The sequence below is a fragment of the Lissotriton helveticus genome, chromosome 4_1 (genome assembly GCF_964261635.1).
Source record: "Lissotriton helveticus chromosome 4_1, aLisHel1.1, whole genome shotgun sequence".
NCBI lineage: Eukaryota > Metazoa > Chordata > Amphibia > Caudata > Salamandridae > Lissotriton > Lissotriton helveticus.
This window is the reverse complement of record NC_136063.1, coordinates 1,737,797,719-1,737,817,947: the sequence shown is the minus strand read 5'-3', so window position 1 is coordinate 1,737,817,947 and position 20,229 is coordinate 1,737,797,719. Positions and strand designations below refer to the sequence as shown.

Here is a 20,229-nt window from a genome sequence, read left to right as displayed (position 1 = left end):
ACTTCCGCATGACCTGTATTGCTTCCTTATAGGCTAACTAGAGCTCTATGACCTGTCCATCATAGAATTATTAGATCATGAACACAATCACTTGTATATTTTGTGTATATTCTTAAAAAAAATGTTTTTTTCTAGTTCATATTGATACAAAAAAGAAGAAATAATCAGGTTATGCAAGATTAAAAGCATGTTTGTGAGACCACAGGTTATTCACAAATGCAAATATGCAGTTATTCTTCATTGTAGTACATCAAATATGTTTGCCTATCATGCTAAGACAGATTTAGAAACTATACAAATGCAGTAGGACAATGACCAGTTATAACATTTGATGTGCCCCCTATATATTTAACCACACACAGCCATTCTAACCTCATATGCAGAGCATGCTCACACACTCACACTTAAACTACCTAACCACGCAGACATACACCGCTGAAAGTAACGGAGAGAAAGCTTCAAACAATATCTGCAATGGTGTTGTCGTTGGTGGTTCAAAGCAACCAGGTCAACGCACGCTTCGGTGGGAATGACAGTTAGAATCCACCTTCGTCAGGACCACCCATTTGTCTAGTTTTAGTTGAGTGTTAGGGGGTATCGTCAAAAGCCCCTTGCTTATCACATTTTCGGTCGCCGCCAGAGGGATCTGGCCTGAACGCCCAGTAGAGGGCTGAATCCAATATGTATAGCCAATAGTAAGGGTTCAGTATGTATGTATGTATATGGATTTATTAAGCGCGATTGCTGCCCAAGGGCGTCCAAGCGCTGAGTAAGTAGGCGGAGATGGGCAGTGCAGTGAAGAGATTAGAACTCGGTGGATTTAGCAAACAGTAAGGTTTTCAGCTGTTTGCGGAATGAGAGCAGGTTCGAGTTGGACCGGAGTTGTAGAGGAAGTGCGTTCCACAACTTCGAGGTGTTCAGGGAGAACATCCTGCCTCCGGCCCTAGCTCTCCTTACTCTGGGTACCACCGCCAGGAAAGCCTCCGTGGAGCGAAGGTTTCTATTTGGGTGGTAAGGAATGACTAGATTGTCATTGATTGCTGGGCCTGTCTTCCAGAAGGCCCGAAAGGGCAATACATAGTGCCTTAAATGTCACTCTCTGCCTTACTGGTAACCAATGTAGACTTTTTAGTCCGGGTCTGGCTGACTGGGTGCGTGGAATCTGTAGCAGGGTACGGGCTGCACAGTTCTGTGCCACCTGCAACTTCCGAAGAGTCATCTCAGGGGCACCCACATATAGGGCGTTGTTCGAGTCTAGACGGGACTGGATCAGGCCTTGTACTGCCACCTGTTTGGCTTCCAATGGTAGAAGCGGGAGAACCTTCCTCAGTGTTCTGAGTAAGCCAAAACATGTGGCCGACAACTTGGTGGCCTGGGTGGAGAAAGAAAGATTTTTGTCCAGCCACACTCCTAGACTCTTTAAACTTTCCTTAGGGGTGGGAGGGGTACCCAGACAGGGGGGCCATAAGGAGGTGAAAGGCACTGGTGAGGCTGGTCCCAGGAGCATGAGCTCCGTTTTATCTCCGTTTAGTTTGAGGGAGGAGGTGGTCATCCACTCCTTGACGTCCTCTAAACATTTCAGCAGGCCTTCCGGAGTTTGCCTGTTGCTCTCTTGTGCCAGCGAAACCACTAGCTGGGTATCGTCGGCATACGATATGATTTTGATACCGTGCGGTTCGACGACCCCAGCTAGCGGTTTCATATATACGTTGAACAACGCAGGGCTCAAGGAGGAGCCCTGCGGTACTCCACAATTTAGTGGTTTGCTGGATGACACTGTTTCCCCGTCAAAGATCTGAAAAGATCTATTGGTCAGGAAGGAGTCGAACCACCTCAATGCGTCGCCTGATACTCCGATGTTATATAGACGGTTCAGCAAGGTGGCATAGCTGACCGTATCGAAGGCTGCACTTAAATCAAGGAGGATCACTGCCACTGATCCTCCCCGATCTAGTACCCTTCGTGATTCTTCGGTAACCGCTAACAAGGCGGTTTCAGTACCGTGCTTCGGTCTGAAGCCTGTTTGGGACGTATCTAGTAGTAAGTTATTCTCAAGGAACTGGACTAGCTGGGCGTTTATGTGCTTCTCCAGAACCTTGCTTGCCCAGGGGAGCAGTGAGATGGGGCGGTAACTGGAGTGATCGTCTGGGTCCAGATTGTTTTTTTTTAGTAACGCTCGCACCATAGCTCGCTTCCAGGCGGTGGGCACTGTACAGGAGGAAATGGAAGAGTTTAGTAGCTCCAAGATTACAGGCAAGATGGCTTGGCTTGCTTGTATCAGAGTTTCCGGTGGGGCTGGATCACGAGGGGAGCCCGATTTAACTTGGCGTGCCACTTTGCCGAGGGTGTCAAGGTCTAGTAGGGGAAAGTGCTCAAGACTTGGCTGGTCTGGGGAAGGAAGGTGTCTCGAGGAGGGTAGGTCGGTTGTATCTGGACTTGTGGCTGCTGTTGGAAAGGTCGAGTAAATTTTGGAAACTTTATTGTGGAAAAATTCCGCAAGCTCATTACATTGATCCTGGGTTTTAGTCAGAGGAGGTGCTGTGTTCACTTTAGTACATTGTTTTATTATGTGAAAAATTTCCTTGGGCTTGGATTTGGCTTCCATAATTTTGTCCGAAAAATAGGTAGCCTGGGCCGCCCTGACCCCTTCTCTGTAGGCCTTGATTGCCTCTTTGTATTGTACCTTTTTTTCCGGTAGGAAGTCTAGACGCCACGCTCTCTCTCGTTGCCTACAGAGGCGTTTTTTATCACTTGGGGGATCTGAGAACCAGGGTGCTGATTTATGCAGTCTCTTTGAGGTGGATCTACGAAAAGGGAGAATCGTGTCCAGAGAGTTCGTGATCCAACCTTCATAATTTTTATTTGCCACATTGGGGTCTGTGCAGGGAGGTGGGCGGGTGGAGTCTGGGATGTTTGTCCAGGATTCCATGGGGAGTTTTGCCCAATTCCTCCTCGTTGTGACTTGGGGGATCGGCAGGGGGTTTTGTAGGTGACCCAGGTCAGCGGGATTAAAAAATGGCCCGACCAGGGGAGGGGAGTGGGTTGGTCCACTATCAGGTCGGTGCAATTGCTAAAGATAGGATCAAGTAGGTTGCCCCTCTCATGAGTAGGGGCTGTGACCAGCTGGGTTAATTGAAGAGCTCCTAGGTCATCAATTAGTTCCGTAGCAATGTGATCTAAAGGGGAATTGAAATGGAAATTAAGGTCCCCTAAGACCGTGTAGTTAGCGGAGGTCATGAGTCGTTTGGCTAAGATTTCTGGAAGAGACCTATGGAACAGTTTGGCGAGCTCCGGAGGTCGGTATATCAGAGTGCCGGAGAAGGTACTGTTCGCATTAAAATCTATGCTAAATTCAAGACTCTCGCACTCAGGAATGGTTTCAGCTGTGATCCGACAGCGATACTGGTCTTTTAGTATTATAGCCAGACCTCCTCCTCTCCCCTCTGGCCAGTCCAATCTAAGGATTTGAAAACCAGCGGGTAAGGCTGAGACTATGTCTGGGTCGGATTGGGATGTGAGCCATGTCTCTGTTAAAAAGATAGCATCTGGCTTGTGCTCCTCAAGCAGCAAGGCAATTTGTGTGCTGTGCTTCGGCAAGGATCGACAGTTTAGTACATACATACAGTATTTCTGTGGAGCGGCCGGCGGAGTGGTGCTGCGAAAGGAGTGTTTGCAGCCCGGGCAGCGAGAGGGGAGCTCCGATGGTGCGTAGATGTGAGTACAGTGAGCAGCAGTTGTACTTCCTATGATGTGGATGGCTGACGCGCTGTACGTCTTGCCCTGGTTTATGTGGGAGCCAGGGGTAGTGGCCCCTGGTCCCGTGTGGTCGCGGACGGGCGCAGACGGGCTTGCCTTTGGCGCGCCTTCGGCGCACCGCCGGTGCGCCCGTCCGCTGCGCCTCCGAAACCAACACATTCTTATATATCAGAAGAGGGGGGGGTGTGGCCTGTGTCAGTGGGCGTAGCCCGGGGGTCCCGGCGATTCTCCTGCGACCCGCTGCAGCGCCTGACTCGGCTGCGCGGGGAGGGAATCACGTGGTGAGCCAAGAGGTAAATAGCGTTTTTTTTAAAAGAATACACGTTATTACAATCAACAAGTTTTAAAAGTAATCTTTAAATTTGTTCCTGCTCTCGGCTTTCCGCCTCAAGAGCTCTGCCTTACAAACAAGCGCTGGCGGGAAGGCGCGCTCTAAGTAGTGAAGGGGGGCGTGGCCTGTGTCAGTGGGCGTAGCCCGGGGGTCCCGGCGATTCTCCTGCGACCCGCTGCAGCGCCTGACTCGGCTGCGCGGGGAGGGAATCACATGGTGGGCCAAGAGGTAAATAGCGTTTTTTAAAAAAGAATACACGTTATTACAATCAACAAGTTTTAAAAGTAATCTTTAAAATTGTTCCTGCTCTCGGCTTTCCGCCTCAAGAGCTCTGCCTTACAAACAAGCGCTGGCGGGAAGGCGCGCTCTAAGTAGTGAAGGGGGGCGTGGCCTGTGTCAGTGGGCGTAGCCCGGGGGTCCCGGCGATTCTCCTGCGACCCGCTGCAGCGCCTGACTCGGCTGCGCGGGGAGGGAATCACGTGGTGAGCCAAGAGGTAAATAGCGTTTTTTTAAAAAGAATACACGTTATTACAATCAACAAGTTTTAAAAGTAATCTTTAAAATTGTTCCTACTCTCGGCTTTCCGCCTCAAGAGCTCTGCCTTACAAACAAGCGCTGGCGGGAAGGCGCGCTCTAAGTAGTGAAGGGGGGCGTGGCCTGTGTCAGTGGGCGTAGCCCGGGGGTCCCGGCGATTCTCCTGCGACCCGCTGCAGCGCCTGACTCGGCTGTGCGGGGAGGGAATCACGTGGTGAGCCAAGAGGTAAATAGCGTTTTTTAAAAAAGAATACACGTTATTACAATCAACAAGTTTTAAAAGTAATCTTTAAAATTGTTCCTGCTCTCGACTTTCCGCCTCAAGAGCTCTGCCTTACAAACAAGCGCTGGCGGGAAGGCGCGCTCTAAGTAGTGAAGGGGGCGTGGCCTGTGTCAGTGGGCGTAGCCCGGGGGTCCCGGCGATTCTCCTGCGACCCGCTGCAGCGCCTGACTCGACTGCGCGGGGAGGGAATCACGTGGTGAGCCAAGAGGTAAATAGCGTTTTTAAAAAAAAGAATACACGTTATTACAATCAACAAGTTTTAAAAGTAATCTTTAAAATTGTTCCTGCTCTCGGCTTTCCGCCTCAAGAGCTCTGCCTTACAAACCAGTTCAGTGTGTGGCTTTCTTATTTCAGTTAATCCAAAAAATTGCAGGAATGTCCAGAAGTATAAAACTGATGAGGAGCAGTGCTTTGCTCACATCTATCATATCCAGGGGGTCATGTGCTATGGGTGCCCCTCTGCAAATCTGACAACGTCTTTGATTTTAATCCTAAATCTGCATTGAAAATCCAAAATGGGAAACCTTCATATGCCCCCTGGGCCCTTCGTACTCCCATATAAAAGGTGCGGCAATCTGCAAAGCCCTTCAGGAACGGAAGTAGAAATTTGTGGCGCGCACCAGCCATCAACTTCATTCACATTCCATCTGCCCTATAATAAAGTATGTCCATACTCTCACTCATTGGTTCATGATCAAAATGCGTATGTGATCATGATGTCACTTAACGGAATCAAGAGCACTGACAATTGAGATAAAAGAAAGAGTATTTTCCTATTCCAATAGGCAGCTCTGATAATGCACTCCAACCCTGCCATAAAGCTTCCCATACTTTCCCAGTATCAGGGTACACACACACCTGACAATGGGGTACCTCGAACCTGCCCTGCAGCTCCCTATCCTATTTCAGTGGAGGGACCCACTTACAAATCTCTCAACCGGACACCAGAACCAATCTATGGGTGAACAAAGTTTGCTTCGGCATTACTACAGCTGTTGGTGGGGCACAGTTTGTGCGTATGCTGCCTCTCGCAAGTCTGTCACAGGATCTGATTTAAATACAGACTTAAAAGAACTTCTCACAGGAAACCAAACAGCTGTATGTCACACATGATGCTTTCCTGATTTAAGACCTGTTATTTAGATGCATTTGCAGGGATTTAATGCTGCTATTTATAGTAACACACGATGAGTAACTCTTGCAAATGAGCACGGACCACTTACCGCATGATTAACCTTTGCCAATTCCTCTGGAATTGGAAAAGAGATCTAGGTATACAAAACTGATGTGAGCCACAGGGATCAATATGTGGATTAACCGTACAGGATTAAACACACCTAGTTAGCTACCTAAGAGATTAAAACATTTGCTACAGAAATTGATGGGCCCCTGCTCTCACGTATTCGAATACCAGGAAGAAAGCTATTGGGTTGGGTAATAACACTACTTATTTCTACATTGACTATTTTCAAGGGAGTATTGGTTAGAGGGCCTTGCTCAGAGCTAACTCTGATAATTAACACTTACAATACCGGTGCAGAATTCCAAAAACCTTGCCTGTGTCAATCAAACCATTAGCACCAATCTCTGATGCTTCCCAGTAGTGCACTTTATTGAAATGAAGAAGAAGATTTCATGGGGGAATTAGAATATTATCAATAATCGACAAAGACAAGAGCCAGTAATGAATTTATAGTGAAACCCTATATAGTGGCCTCAAGGCAATAATAGCCCTGACTCATAGTCTTTTAAATTGTGTCTTAACCCATTTTTTAGGTCTCGCCTAAGCCATCGCGTTAGCGATGCATTGTTAGGTCTCGCCTAAGCCAACGCGTTAGCGATGCATTGGTGAGATATTTAGTGGGGCTTTCAAAAATGCTCCCAAAGTCTGCAGGCGGATCGGGCACAGTGCATGTGCGCCGGGCACGCGCACCGTTTGTCCGCCTGCAGCCTTTCGGAGGACTTTGATGTTCTCAGTGAGCCGCACGGCCACGAAAGTGCTCACCATTTGCCACCCCCTCCTGTATCCCACTTCCTGCTTGTTTACAAGGGCACATTGTTCATGACATGCCCCCTTGCAACCAGCTACACTCTAACAACTGCTTTCATTTTCTCTTCATCGCCTTCTCACATACACTACAAATGCCTGGACATGGAAATATAGCGCGGTAAAGGATCAATCATTGACAACTGTATGTGTGCGAATTATGGCGGTGCTATGATTGTATAGGCCAAGGATGAATGGACGCTGATAATGAACGTTCCCTTATTGCTTCCATCCTTCCCTCCTTCCCTTATCTTTCAATTTTTAATTTTCTTCATTTAATTCCTACGTGTTTTTTTTTGTCTCTGTCCGCTTCCACTGTCGTTTTCTTCACGCTATTCTTTCCCCCTTCATTTCCTCCCTCTTGTTTTTATTTTTCTTTAAGTTTTTTCCCTTCCCTTCTTAATTTCCTGCACCACTTTCTGTTTTACTCTTTTGTTCCAACTCTCTCCGCTTCTTTTCATCTTCATCTGTTCACTGCTTTCTTCATTACCTACCTTCCGTTTCAGTTTTCTGGCTCTTTCTTTCCCAGGACTCATTTTCTTTTATCCTCTCTTTCTTTTGTACTTCTCGCCACTGTTCCCACGAATGTGTGGGCGTGCGCGCACGATTGTCACCCGGAGTGCGCAGTGTCGTGGATTTAGCGCGCACACTGTGACAGAGAAATCCCTAAAAGACCATTCGCGCCGCCGCTTTTTAAACGTGAGCGGCGCGAAAGCCAGGCGGGAGGCAGAGACATAGTGCTTGCAGGCACGCAAAGCCCACTGTGCTTAAAGGGCTTCAGCTTCAGCCCCCCAAACCCCAGTCATGTGTCAGCCCTGCTGAGACAGCTTCCTGGGCACACAACAGCCGCACCGAGTACTTCACGGGTCTTTAAAAGACCATTTGAATGTTAATGAACTTTGTGTTTTTTCGCCCCTGCATCTCCACACTTCCTACTGCTGGAAGAAATGAATCACCCTCAAGCGACTACAGCCGCTCTCCGTGTGCATGTTTTAGACCATGCTTGTAATGTTTCGGTTCCAATTACAAATGCCGCGGGTCTCTCTAAGGGCACTTCCGCTGCCTAATTGTGCGCTGCCCTAAGACTTCTGTTTAGCTATCTTTTCACAAATACCAGTGACCGGCTCTTAGTAAGGCTAGGCGGTGCTTTTAGGGAGCATGCCGCATCGGCTGGAGTACTACTAGTAATGTTGGCAGGCCATTGATAAACCCGCGAAATTCTTTATTGAAATTAAAAGTTATTTTTCGGTGGACTACCGATGAACATGTATTTGCTTTGTCATTAGAGCTTCTGCTTTGCCATCCCACCTATTCCTATTGGCCAATACGAGATCTGCTTGTTGACCTTTTTTTTCAATTCTCAAGTTTTAAGTTTATTATTAAATTTGCTTGGTTACTAAAATCTTTGCAAAATTGAAAAAGACAATAAAATTCGGAAAATACACATACATTTAAAAGTATGTAACATCCTCCAGCGGAATATTTTGAGCTCTATCGATACATTTAAACAAATACATTAAAAAACATCATGATCAGCTAAAGTTCAAGCAGCTCTGCAAAGTGCAACCTGGGCAGGTTCTGACATGTATTTCCACCCTCATCCTACAGTAGGAATGATGCCCACAAGGGGCTCAGTGTGCAAATCTGAGTCCAATGGAGGATGATGTCCTGCATAGAATGAAGTGTAGCCGCCCTTAAAATCAAATAAACTGCATAGCATCGTGCATCTAATTATAAATCAGCTGTCGAAAAAATTCAAATAAATACATTCAAACTATCATGTAAGCTTAGTGCAAGCAGCTCTATGCAGTGCAAACGTGTGTTCCCGCCCTTATCTTTAATACGACTGATACCCATGAGGTGCTCCGTGCACAAATCAGATCCCAATGGCCCGTGGTGCCAAGCATGACATGGGGTGCAGCCACCCGTAAAATCCAATAAAACGCGTATTGTGCGGATAAATATTCTGTCCGACCCTTATCAGTGGTAAACACCTTGCTTGGTAGGGTCGCTCATTCAATTAGTCAGCGGATTAGCAGCAGGATGAGCGTGGATGCAGCTGTATAGTTTAGATATATCTCACTCCCATTAGACAGAGTGCGCTCAGAAGCTGCAGCAGTCGAACAGCATTTGCAGCCCCTGCAGAAGTCTTACGAGTTTAATTGGAGTCAGAATCAGTGCAGCATTTGTTTTGGTGGGGGATCTTCTAGTGTGCGCTTTGAACATTAGGTTACGATTCATGGCTTATTAGCACAGGAAGAGTTTAGCGTTAGCCCTGTGTTGCCATTTTCGTTTCCACCTTAATAAGAAACTTTACAAACCAGCAATTCATCTGCGGGTCCCCTGGGGTGTAGCAGGCCAACACAGCCTGCCTCTGTGTGCCTAGAACTCTTTGGTTAAAAGCTCTTGATAGCTGCCTCCGTTCCCCCATTAGCTCCTTGCAGGAGCATACCAGATGTGGCTGAACTTCTTTGCCATTGCTGCATAAGCAGCATCCAGTCTGTATGTCATGTTTCTGCAATGGGGTAGATGTATCAGGGAAGGAAGCAAACCTAAGCAATACTTTATGAACTTCTCCTTGACTGTGTTGGAGTGGAAGTACTGTTGAGGTGTGACTATACTGTAGTTATTTCGAGTAATTCAGGCGTGGGCTCTGGATGGTAAAGCTGTCTCATCTTCAATCAATTAGAGAGTTTTTAATGTTTTTCTAGACAGTTTTTTAAAGCTCAGATGGCTGATGGGAGTTTCCCAGAACTGGGTTAGCCGCGGTAAACTCCCCCTGAACCCCTTGCTCCTCAAGACACCCTCCTCCGTCACAAAACCAAGCAGGCGCAGCGCAGGGACACAGCAGTGGTCGTGCTTCATCCTGTCAAGGGTCCCCTTAAGTAAACAGGTCGGCAGGTTTTGTTTTGCACATGCAAAGTCAGAGATTTGGACATCGTAGGCTTTGAAAGTACGCAAACACTCCGTATGATTCCATAAATCAGTGGAAATTATTTCATTTTCTGAAAAAAATACTTGGGCCAATTTATTAAACATTTTTGTTGCAAATGATTCACTTGCAAATGGGAAAAGTGAAAAAACCTTTTTAAAATCTTGGAGACTGTGATTGTGGTTCAGCAACAGAGCAGAGTTACACACCGGTTCACAGCAGTCCTCAGAGGTCTTTCATCGGGCTAAGCTCTCCCTCTGATCTTCCGTGCCTCCTTCTTATACCCAGTTCCCGCTCGTATCAACCGCGCAGAGCATCATCAAGTGGAGAGAACAGAGGTATACAGTGAAGTTTTTACAGGGGCTGTGAAGCCATGAAATTCTCCTCCTAAGCCTCCCTCCCTCGCTTGCTTTTGCTTGGTTTATCTTGGGAGAGCGACGCGCAGTGGGTGAAGGCACAGAGGTACGGAGGTCTACATCTGTTGGAAGCAGGGGAGTGCTAAAAGGTTGGAGCACGGTGCTCAAACCCTGAATCGCTTGAGGCTGAACTACTGAAGTGTTCTGCCATGAAATGCACTGAGATGCTTGTTGCTTGTGGCCCAGTGCACAGTCTTGAACCAAATTGAAGTTCGGAACTCAAGAATCTTGAAAAGGAGCTGCGGTTGGGTGGGTGCTAGTGCAGCCATACTGAGTTGAGCGCGACCTCATTGAGATGGCCCCACAAGGATAGTGAGCTCTGTGCTTGCTCCCCCATGACACACCAAACATACCAAAAACATTTAAGCCTCCTGTTACTGTTAAGATTGCAATACAGGCTTGACTTATCAAGGACACCAAGGCGTCTACAGGAAAAATTAAATCCGATAAGATCGGACAACAGGCTGCGCAGAAATGATTGAATCAAAAAAAGATCGCATGGAAACCCCTGACAGACGTTGTGCCAGATAACACACTAAAGCAAGCGAAGGCCATGGCAATCCATTGATATTGCCAATACAGACATTTGGGAAAATTAACCATTGCTGTAAATTTATGTTTTTAAAAGACTCAGCAGCAGTCATGTATTCAACGACAGAAAATATTGCAGAACTGCCAGTCCACTCATTCCTCAAAAGTCAGATTCACTATTGAATCCAGATCAGAGGTCCAGCATAAGTCCATCTATGAATTTAAAAGTAACAGCACCTGGAAACAGTGAAATATCAGTGGATAAAGTTATCATGATACAGGCCCAGGTTCACACACCAAGCTATTCTTATTCATCACCAAGACCCCACCCAAACATGCGCTATCCACAGACAAACAATTCCTTCTTTGACTCCTTTGAGGAAGCAGAGAACTCCTGGCTGCGCTCAATTTTACTAGCAAACCATACAGATCTAGTACAGGCAACGGAAAGTTGAGACCATCAATCTGGTTGATGATCCTGTAGGGCATGAGCAATCTGCTACTTAAATCTCAGATTCATCTGGGGCAACTAACCCAAGAGCTAATTAATGAACGAACAGTCTGCATTTAGCGACCAAGGAACATTAACTTTGCCACAGCGAGAAGACATCAACGGAAATACATTTGATGGCCCTTCGTTGAACCAATTAGGAAAATAAAGACCCCACATACTGTTGTCTTTAATAATGAGAATGTATTTCAACCCAAACTAACCCTTTTTACTATCATTAGTATAGTGAAAGATAAGGAAAAAAACACAACTCTTTAACCTATACCATGCAGTTTGCAAGGAGCTCTTCGTAGGTTACTGTCCTATATCATAATTGTAACTTATGAACTGCAAGGAACAAAAGGTTCTCTACAACAAAAGCAGTAACCTACTGAGCTATCCACATAAAATACAGTTCTGTTATGTGTATGTTACACATTTTTGTAACCGGCATATTAACCATCTGTGCTACTTTATGATGAGTCAAAACTGCAACCAGACAAACATCTCACTCCAGCACAAATATTAATCACGGGAAACCATTACATCGCAGTCTCAACAACGACCAGCGTTTGCAAAGCATTCACTACCCCGACTGTAACTTTACCACAAGTTACTTTAACCCAAAAGTTGTTACGGCGACTTGCTGTAGGGGACTCATTTTTGGACTGGTGACGAACTAGCTCTTTTTTTTGTTTAAGAAGTTTTTATTAGCATTTTGGATTAACTACAATACAAAGATCATAAATAAGTGGAAAAGTGAGAATAACAATAAGGATCACTGAAATAATTGCATTGAGTAATAAAAACTAATAATAAATAAAACGGATAGATAGAGGAGCAAAAAGGAAAAAAGGGAGATACAGGAGGAAAAGAAAGGAAGAGAGAAGAAATAAAGAAAAGAGAGAAAAGACAAAAGATACGAAGAGAGAAGAGAGAGAAAGGAAAGGTAGGAATAAGTGGGAAAACTGAGAACCATTCAGGGAAAAGTGGCGGAGGAAAGATAAGTGGTAAAAGGGAGCCAAAGGAGATCGGTTTTAATTTTCAGGGGGACAGAAGAGGATGAAGCAATAGCAATCCTATGTTCATCACAAACAAAATTCCACCAAGTGCGAACAGAAATTTTAGAATTATCTTTCCAACATAGTAAAATAACTTTAAATGCAAGAGAAATAAACAAGTCCAACAATCTTGCAGAAGAAGAGGTAATAGCAACGTCAGAAGACAACGAGCCCAGAAAAATAGTCTGTAAAGATAGCTGGGCGGAACAACTAAAAACTCGCATACATATTTTCCAAACTTCCTTCCAAAAGGGTAAAACAGGGAGACAGTCGTAAAGTAAGTGCTTAAGTGTCCCAGTATCTTTAGAACAGGACCAACAGAGTAAAGAAGAGGTTGGAGAAAACTTATGAATACTTACTGGGGTTAGAAGGACTCTATGATATATGAACAGTAAAGATTGGGTAATGCGAGCAGCAGGGGAAACTTTAAACAATTTGGACCATATTCGATCCCACAAGAAAACAGGTAAAGAGATATCAAGGTCATGTTCCCATGCAATCTCAACAATTGATTTAGGACGATCTGTATCATTGGACAATAACAGTGTATAAACAAGAGCAGCCTTAGGTTGCTGAGTGGAGAATAAAGGATAGAGTGAAGAAGGAGGAACAAAAGCGGGTAAGACAGCAGGCCTTGAAAGGGTAGCCAAGTGTGATTGAATGGCAGTCGTGATAATAGTATATTCAGACACATAAGATGAAGGCAAGTGAAATAAAATTTGCAATTTCGGAAACGAAATGATAGAGTTATTATCAAAAAATTGATGAACAAATAAAATATTCTTTTCTTTCCAATGCTTAAAATAAAACGATTTGCCTTTATAACGAAGAAATTTGTTATACCAAACAACAGATAATAAAAAACATTGCAAAGAGGATAGGTTAGATGAGAAAACATTGTATAATACTGTTTGTGAATATTTTAAGATAGGAAATTTGGTTAAAAAAGAACATTTTGACATAAAAACAATATGTTGAAAGGAAAAATCTTTCAGCAGAGAGCGTTCTAGAAGAACCCAGGTAGGTACTGGGGTCTCATTAAAATCATAGGCCAAAGAAAAGGACTGTTTTATCAGAAAGGCAGAGTGATACAGTTTAAAATTGGGAAAGCGAACTCCACCTTCAGATTTAGGGCGAGTCAGCTTCTGCAGAGCTATACGGGGATGCTTGATATTCCATGAGAATTTAGAACAAATAGCATTTATGCGGGAAAAAAATGAAATGGGAATTTTGAAAGGGAGCATAGAAACCGTATAAAGAACATGGGGGGTAATCATCATTTTAATCGTGTCTAATCTACCCCACCAGGATAGAAACAACGGGGACCAGATTTGAAGAAGGGAGGTGATTTTCTTTATGAGAGACTCAAAAGTGAATTTAAGTGTAATTTTCAATGAGGGAGCAAATGCCAAGGTACTTGATTTTAGAGGGGCACCAAACAAAATCAGTATTATTAAACATGAATTGGTAGCACAGTGAGTTAAGTGGGAGGACTTCTGTTTTGGATAGATTCAATTTGTACCCCGATATAGAGGAGTATAATCGAACCTCCTCCATAAAAGGTGGAAGGGAGGATTCAGGGTTTGACATGTAGACCAACACATCATCCGCATATGCAGACAGTTTAGTTTCAGTGGAAGACAATTTAAAACCAGTGATGGCAGGGTTAGAGCGAATTCTTTCTAAGAAGGGTTCGAGACATAGCACAAATAATAGGGGAGAGAGGGGACATCCTTGTCGAGTGCGTCTAGACAAGGAGAAGGATTTGGAAAATTGGTTGTTAACAAAAATACTGGCGCGAGGAGACGAATAGAGGAGTTTAACCAGTGAAATAAAACAGGGACCAAAACCAAACCAGTGTAGGGTACGAAACAGGAATTGCCAGTTGATACGATCAAAAGCTTTTTCAGCATCTAAGGACAATGCTGCTAAAGGGACCTTAAGATGTTTGCTGTGGGCAATGATATTAGAGAACAAACGAGCATTATCCGCCGCAAGCCTACCCTTTACAAAACCCACCTGGTCCGTTTTGATTAGACGAGGGATAAGGGAATCAAGCCGAGAGGCAAGAATTTTAGCAAAAGTTTTGCAGTCATAATTAATTAAGGATATAGGGCGATAATTTTTGCAGTGGGTGTGGTCTTTATCAGGTTTCGGGATGATGATAATTAGTGCATCTAAAAAGGATCCAGAAGCCTTCGCACTCTAAATAAAATAGTTGAAGAGTTGAAGGAGTTTAGGAGCAAAAAAAGAATGAAACGAGGAGTAAAATTCTACAGGTAGGCCATCCGGACCAGGAGCCTTTGAGCGTTTGAGTGAGTTAATAGCTCGAGTTACCTCTTGGAGTGTAATTTCTTCTTCCAGGAGAGCAAACTCATCTGGCAGGGATGGGGGAGAGGGAAGGCTTTCAAAAAAGTAAGATAAGTTCACATCAGAGGGGTGGGTGTCATCAGTATATAAAGAGTGATAATAGGAGTGGAATAAGTCAGCGATGTCCACATCTGCCGTAACCAATTTGTTTATAGAGTCATTAAAAATGGGTCCTACATTTTTACGTTCAGATTTAATTTTTAAGGAGTTTGCCAACATTTTACCCGCCTTGTTTTGACCACCATGAAATTTGGATTTTATTTTAAGGAGGGTGTTGCAAGCCTCATTGGTAATAATCTTATTGAGTTCTGTTTTGGCAAAGATTAAATCATGAAGGGAGGAGGAGGATTTGGAAGAGAAATACAAATGCTCAAGGTTTTTCATTTTACGTAGTTGGTCCTCGTATTTCTGCCTATTGAGTTTCTTTTTCTTGGCAACATAGGATATAGTAAATGCTCGGAATGCAGCTTTAAAAGCATCCCAGTTATTAGGAATGGAGGTATCAGAGGGGTCATTAAATGTAAAAAATTCATCGAAGAATTCTGCACTTTCCTTCAAAAAAACTGAATCAGATAAAAGAAAGGCGTTAAATTTCCAACGACTAAATTTAGAGGAGATGAGGGAAAGATCAAGTGAGATTGAAACAGGGGCATGATCAGAAATAAAAATGGAACCTATTGTAGATTTTTGAATGGAGGGGAGTAAAGATTTACTAACCAAAATATAATCAATTCTGGAATGGGTATGATGAACAGAAGAGAAAAAGGTATATTCCAACACATCAGGGTTACACAATCCCAGACCAATGGTGATCAGGCTGTTGCATTTCAAGGACCGGGACCTATTGATACAGAGGGCGCGCTCGATAGGCCCCTTTCAAGTTGAAAATAGCTCGGTCACGATCTTCCCTGACTACACACGGGAAATCCAAAAGAACAGGGCGTCCTACTTGGCCCGTCAAAAAAGAACTGAGGGAGGAGGGCATACAATACTCCTTGCTTTTTCCGGCCAAGCTGCGAGTGATCCTGGATGGAAAGACTCACTTTTTCCAGACTCCTGAGGAAGTGTGGTTGTGGCTCGAATTGTACTGTGCTGGTACGGACCGCAAGAGTAGAGGTGACAAGGAGAGGCAAAAACCGGTTCAGATCCGAAAGTCACAACGCATCCGCAAACGCGACAGGCTCAAGAGAGCGATGCAGGCCGACCAGATGGCGGCGGACAGAAGAGGGGCAGTAGATGCGACGGCGATCATTACGGGGTCCCAACAGGAGAGGATTTCGATGGGATCGGACTCTGATGACAACGGAGGAAAATCTGGAGGAGACATCTCGGAGGCTGATAGCTCTGCTGGACCGACGGTCACCCCACAAACAGCAGATGGACTATTTAACATCTGATACTTGGAATGGGGACTGCACTTGTTAACCCTACTGGAACAGTCTACCCTGGCTCTTGGTGACCTGGCAGGTACTGTTTTGCAGCTGCAGTATGGGATCAAGGGCGCGGGGTTAGGGCCTTGCTTGCTCCGGGTCGGCTCTGAATCACCCTCTTGTTGCCCTTAAGGCTTTCTGTAGTGACGACTACAGAGTAGTGGACTGTGTGTTATGTTGCAGGTTTGGATGGGGGCTAATGTTGTGCTATTAGGTCCTGTTCTGGGGAGTGGGGTTGGGGAAGTTTTGTTTTTGGTTGTTTTGCAATGGGGGCCATACTGCGATGATGTGGGTAACCAATTAATGCTGTTGAACTGGTGGGGAGTAGGATGCTATAGGGACATTACCTAATCTGAAATGCCTTACATGGAATGTCCGGGGACTTCGAACAATGTCTAGGAGATATAAGGTACACGCCCATCTGGTGCGGCGCGGCGTCCAAATTGCACTGCTACAGGAGACTCATTTAACAAAGCAGGAATGCACTGCGCTGCAAAGGAGATGGCATGGTCAGGTGTTTGGCACCACATACTCAGCGTTTGCCAGGGGGGTGCTGATATGGGTGAGAGCGGGGGTCCCGTTCCAGGCCACGAACCAGCTGGTGGATCCTGAGGGTCGGTATGTGGTAGTAGAAGGGAGACTGTATGGCCGTGACGTGGTCCTATGTAGTATAAATGCCCCCAATACGGATCAGGCCAGTTTTTTTGCTCATCTTACAGGCTCATTGGCACACTTCCTAGCGGGCCCCATCATATTGGGAGGTGACTTTAATTCGATCATTGATGTGGCGCTAGATAGGTCGCATCCGCCATTAGCCGATTCCCCAGTGCGCAGATTAGCCACACACAGGAAAGATTGGCAGGAGAGGTGGAGCCTTATGGATGTATGGAGGGCGCAGCACCCTGATGTTAGGGACTACTCCTTTTTCTCAGCTCTACATGCTCTACATGTCAGGATAGACTCAGTCCAGTGTGATAGCCAGTTGGCCGCCATGATAATTCACACGGAGTACCTGGCTCGAACCATTTCGGATCATAATCCCTTGCTAGTGATGGTGCACTGGCAGCAGGCGAGATCTGCGGTCCCAACCTGGAGACTGCAGCCTGATACTTTAGAAGACCCGGTGTTCAGTGACACGGTCTTGCAGGGCATCGAGCACTACTTTGCTGAGAACGAAGGCGAGATCGGTAGAATGGAATGCGATGAAGGTGGTAGTGCGAGGTGTTTGTATGGGCAGGTTTTCGAATGTAAGGACGTCGATACTGACTGATCTGGAAAAGGCGGAGTGTGTGCTGAGGGACCTAGAGCAACGCAGACCTGAGCGGCCAGACCTACAGGAACGGCTATTAGAGGCGAAAGAATTGGTAGCGACGGAGACGGAGCGGCTGCGATGTTATGATTATAGGCTTTATACCACCAAGGTACATGCTGAAAGGGATAAGGTGGGCACACTGCTTGCGAAACTAGCTTCGCCGGAACCTAGAGGTTGCCCTGTCATGAATATCAGAGAGGAGACCGGGGATACATTCTACTCTCAGGCGGCGGTTCTGAGGCGCTTCCAGTCGTATTACACGAGGCTATACGAGAGTCAGCTCGGGGTGGAGGTATCCACAATAGGCGACTACCTAGCGAATGTTCACCTCCCAGTGCTTGATGGCGCTGACGCGAAAGACTTGGGCGGCCAGATAACGCTATCGGAGGTTCGGGTGGCCATAAAACAGATGGCTAGAGATAAGACACCGGGTGTAGATGGCCTGCCGATTGAATTCTATGTGAAGTATATCGATATTTTGGCACCCAGACTACTGGCGGTGTACGCTGAGGCCATGGAACTTGGGCGTTTGCCCGAATCGATGAGGGAAGCGCTGGTGGTGCCACTGCCGAAGCCTGGTAAGGAGGCTTCCGATGTGACGCCATATCGGCCCCTGTCTATGCTGACGGTGAATTATAAGATCCTAAGTCGTATACTGGCCACTAGATTGCTACCGCACATGACTACGTAGATACACAGGGACCAAGCGGGATTTATTCCCACTAGGAACACGTCCATTAACATTCGTCGCTTGCTCCGTATAATGGATGACGCCTTGGGCTCGGCTCACAAACCAGCAGTATTATCGGTGGATATAGAGAAGGCCTTCGATAGCCTTGAGTGGAAGTATCTTGATGAGGTGTTGAAGAAGTTCGGCCTAGGGGATGGATTTGGGCGGTTGACGAGAGTACTCTACTCATCTGCTACCGCCAGAGTACGATTGGGGCGTGTTGTTTCCTCTGCTTACCCGGTGTGCAGAGGGACGCGGCAAGGTTGCTCGCTATCTCCCCTGCTATGGAACCACTGGCGGCGTATGCTCGGACAGGAGCAATGTATGATGGGGTTAGAAGGGGTAGGGATACTCATTACATATCACTGTATGCAGATGATCTGTTGCTATACCTGGAAGATACGGAGGGAGCTCTGAAAGGAGCTGTAGCAATGTTGACCAGCTTTGGTAGGCTGTCGGGCCTCACAGTGAACTGGAATAAAACCTGTGTTTTCCCGCTGCGGATGGGTACGCCGTACCCCCCTCTTGCAGTGAACGTGGTATGGGAGGACACATGCTTCACCTATCTCGGGGTCCGCGTATACCACAAAGCCGCAAGTCTGCTGGAGGGGAATATAGGGCGCTGCTTGAGAGCGTTGAGGGGATGTATGTCCTTTTGGGCCTCCCTCCCTCTGTCGGTGCAAGGCCGGGTGGCGCTACTGAAGATGGTGGCCCTGCCAAGATTGCTATACTACTTCTGTACCCTGCCGATCTGGATCCCTCAGCGGGTCTTCAAAGAGTTGAGGACGATGGTTATAGACTTTCTTTGGGGGCACGGAAGGCGTCGGGTGGCACTGGATACCCTGATCAGACCCAAACTTGAGGGGGGACTGGCGGTCCCCGACTTTGAACTGTATTACCTAGCGGCTCAGCTGCAGGTACTGACACAAAGCATCGCTAGGGAATTTAGAGGCCCAGACCAGGAGCGGGGGTTGGGTATCAGCGACATGTCTTGTCATATATAGGTATGCAACAGAAACTAGAGGTAGGAGATCTCACCATGGAGGAAAAGACCCTTCGGTTGTGCTGGCACCGAAGTATGAAAAGAGCGAAGGTGGCACGGCCGTATGCGCCGGAGATCCCACTCGGGATGCTGACGGCGCTGCCGCATGGGGGTGACTGGTCCCCGCTGTCGGAGTGGGAAGAAATGGGTCTCCAGATGATAGGGGACTTGTATGTAGATGGGGTGCTGGCTCCCTTTGGGGAGTTGCGGGACCAGTTCGGCCTCCCGGATGGGCACTATCTCTTACATGCAGCGGTGATCGCCGCAATTCAGAAACACTGGAGGGGGGGGCTGGCGGAACCGGCTGCGACAATGGCCTGCCAATATGTGGTGATGGCTGCGGGCACAATTAAAGCGGTGACCTGCCTCCACTCTAGAATGTTGCACGAGGGGCTGGAACCGCTGCATGAGCTGAAAACGAAGTGGGAGAACAGCATAGGTAAACCTATACCAGACGCGGTCTGGGGCCATATTTTGGCACGGACCTGGAAAGGTAGCAGAAATGCCCGCTTTCAGCAGGTACACTTCTTCATACTACATAGGGCCTATCTGACCCCGGGGAAGATTAGGCGGTACTTTCAAGTGCAGGATGCGGCCTGCCCAAGGTGCTTGGCGCCTGCAGTTGAGCTGGATCATTTGTTGTGGGACTGTCCGAAGCTAGGGGCATATTGGCCTGCAGTGGGAGAGCTACTGAACGCTGTCACTGACCGGGAGGTGGAGTTTGACATGGCGGCATGTTTGCTGCTTTGGTTCCCTCACACGGCAAGGACCAAAATAACAAGTAAATGTATTGACCTAGGACTGATATTAGCCCAGAGAGAGATTACCTGGCACTGGAAATCCAAAGAGGGCCCATCAGTGAAGAGATGGATGAATGAGTTGTTGAAATGGTCTGGTTGTGAAAGTGTGGTTCGAATGCGACAGGCGACCAGGACTGGTAGTGATAAGAGCTTGGAGATGGCGA

The 20,229-nt window shown here is 46.5% G+C and overlaps 1 protein-coding gene across 2 annotated transcripts in view; it reads left to right on the top strand.

Moving 5' to 3' along the window:
• The window catches only part of TRMT2B (tRNA methyltransferase 2B), a 191,308-nt gene that overhangs the window by 70,820 nt on the left and 100,259 nt on the right, over nucleotides 1–20,229 (top strand). The window lies entirely within an intron of this gene.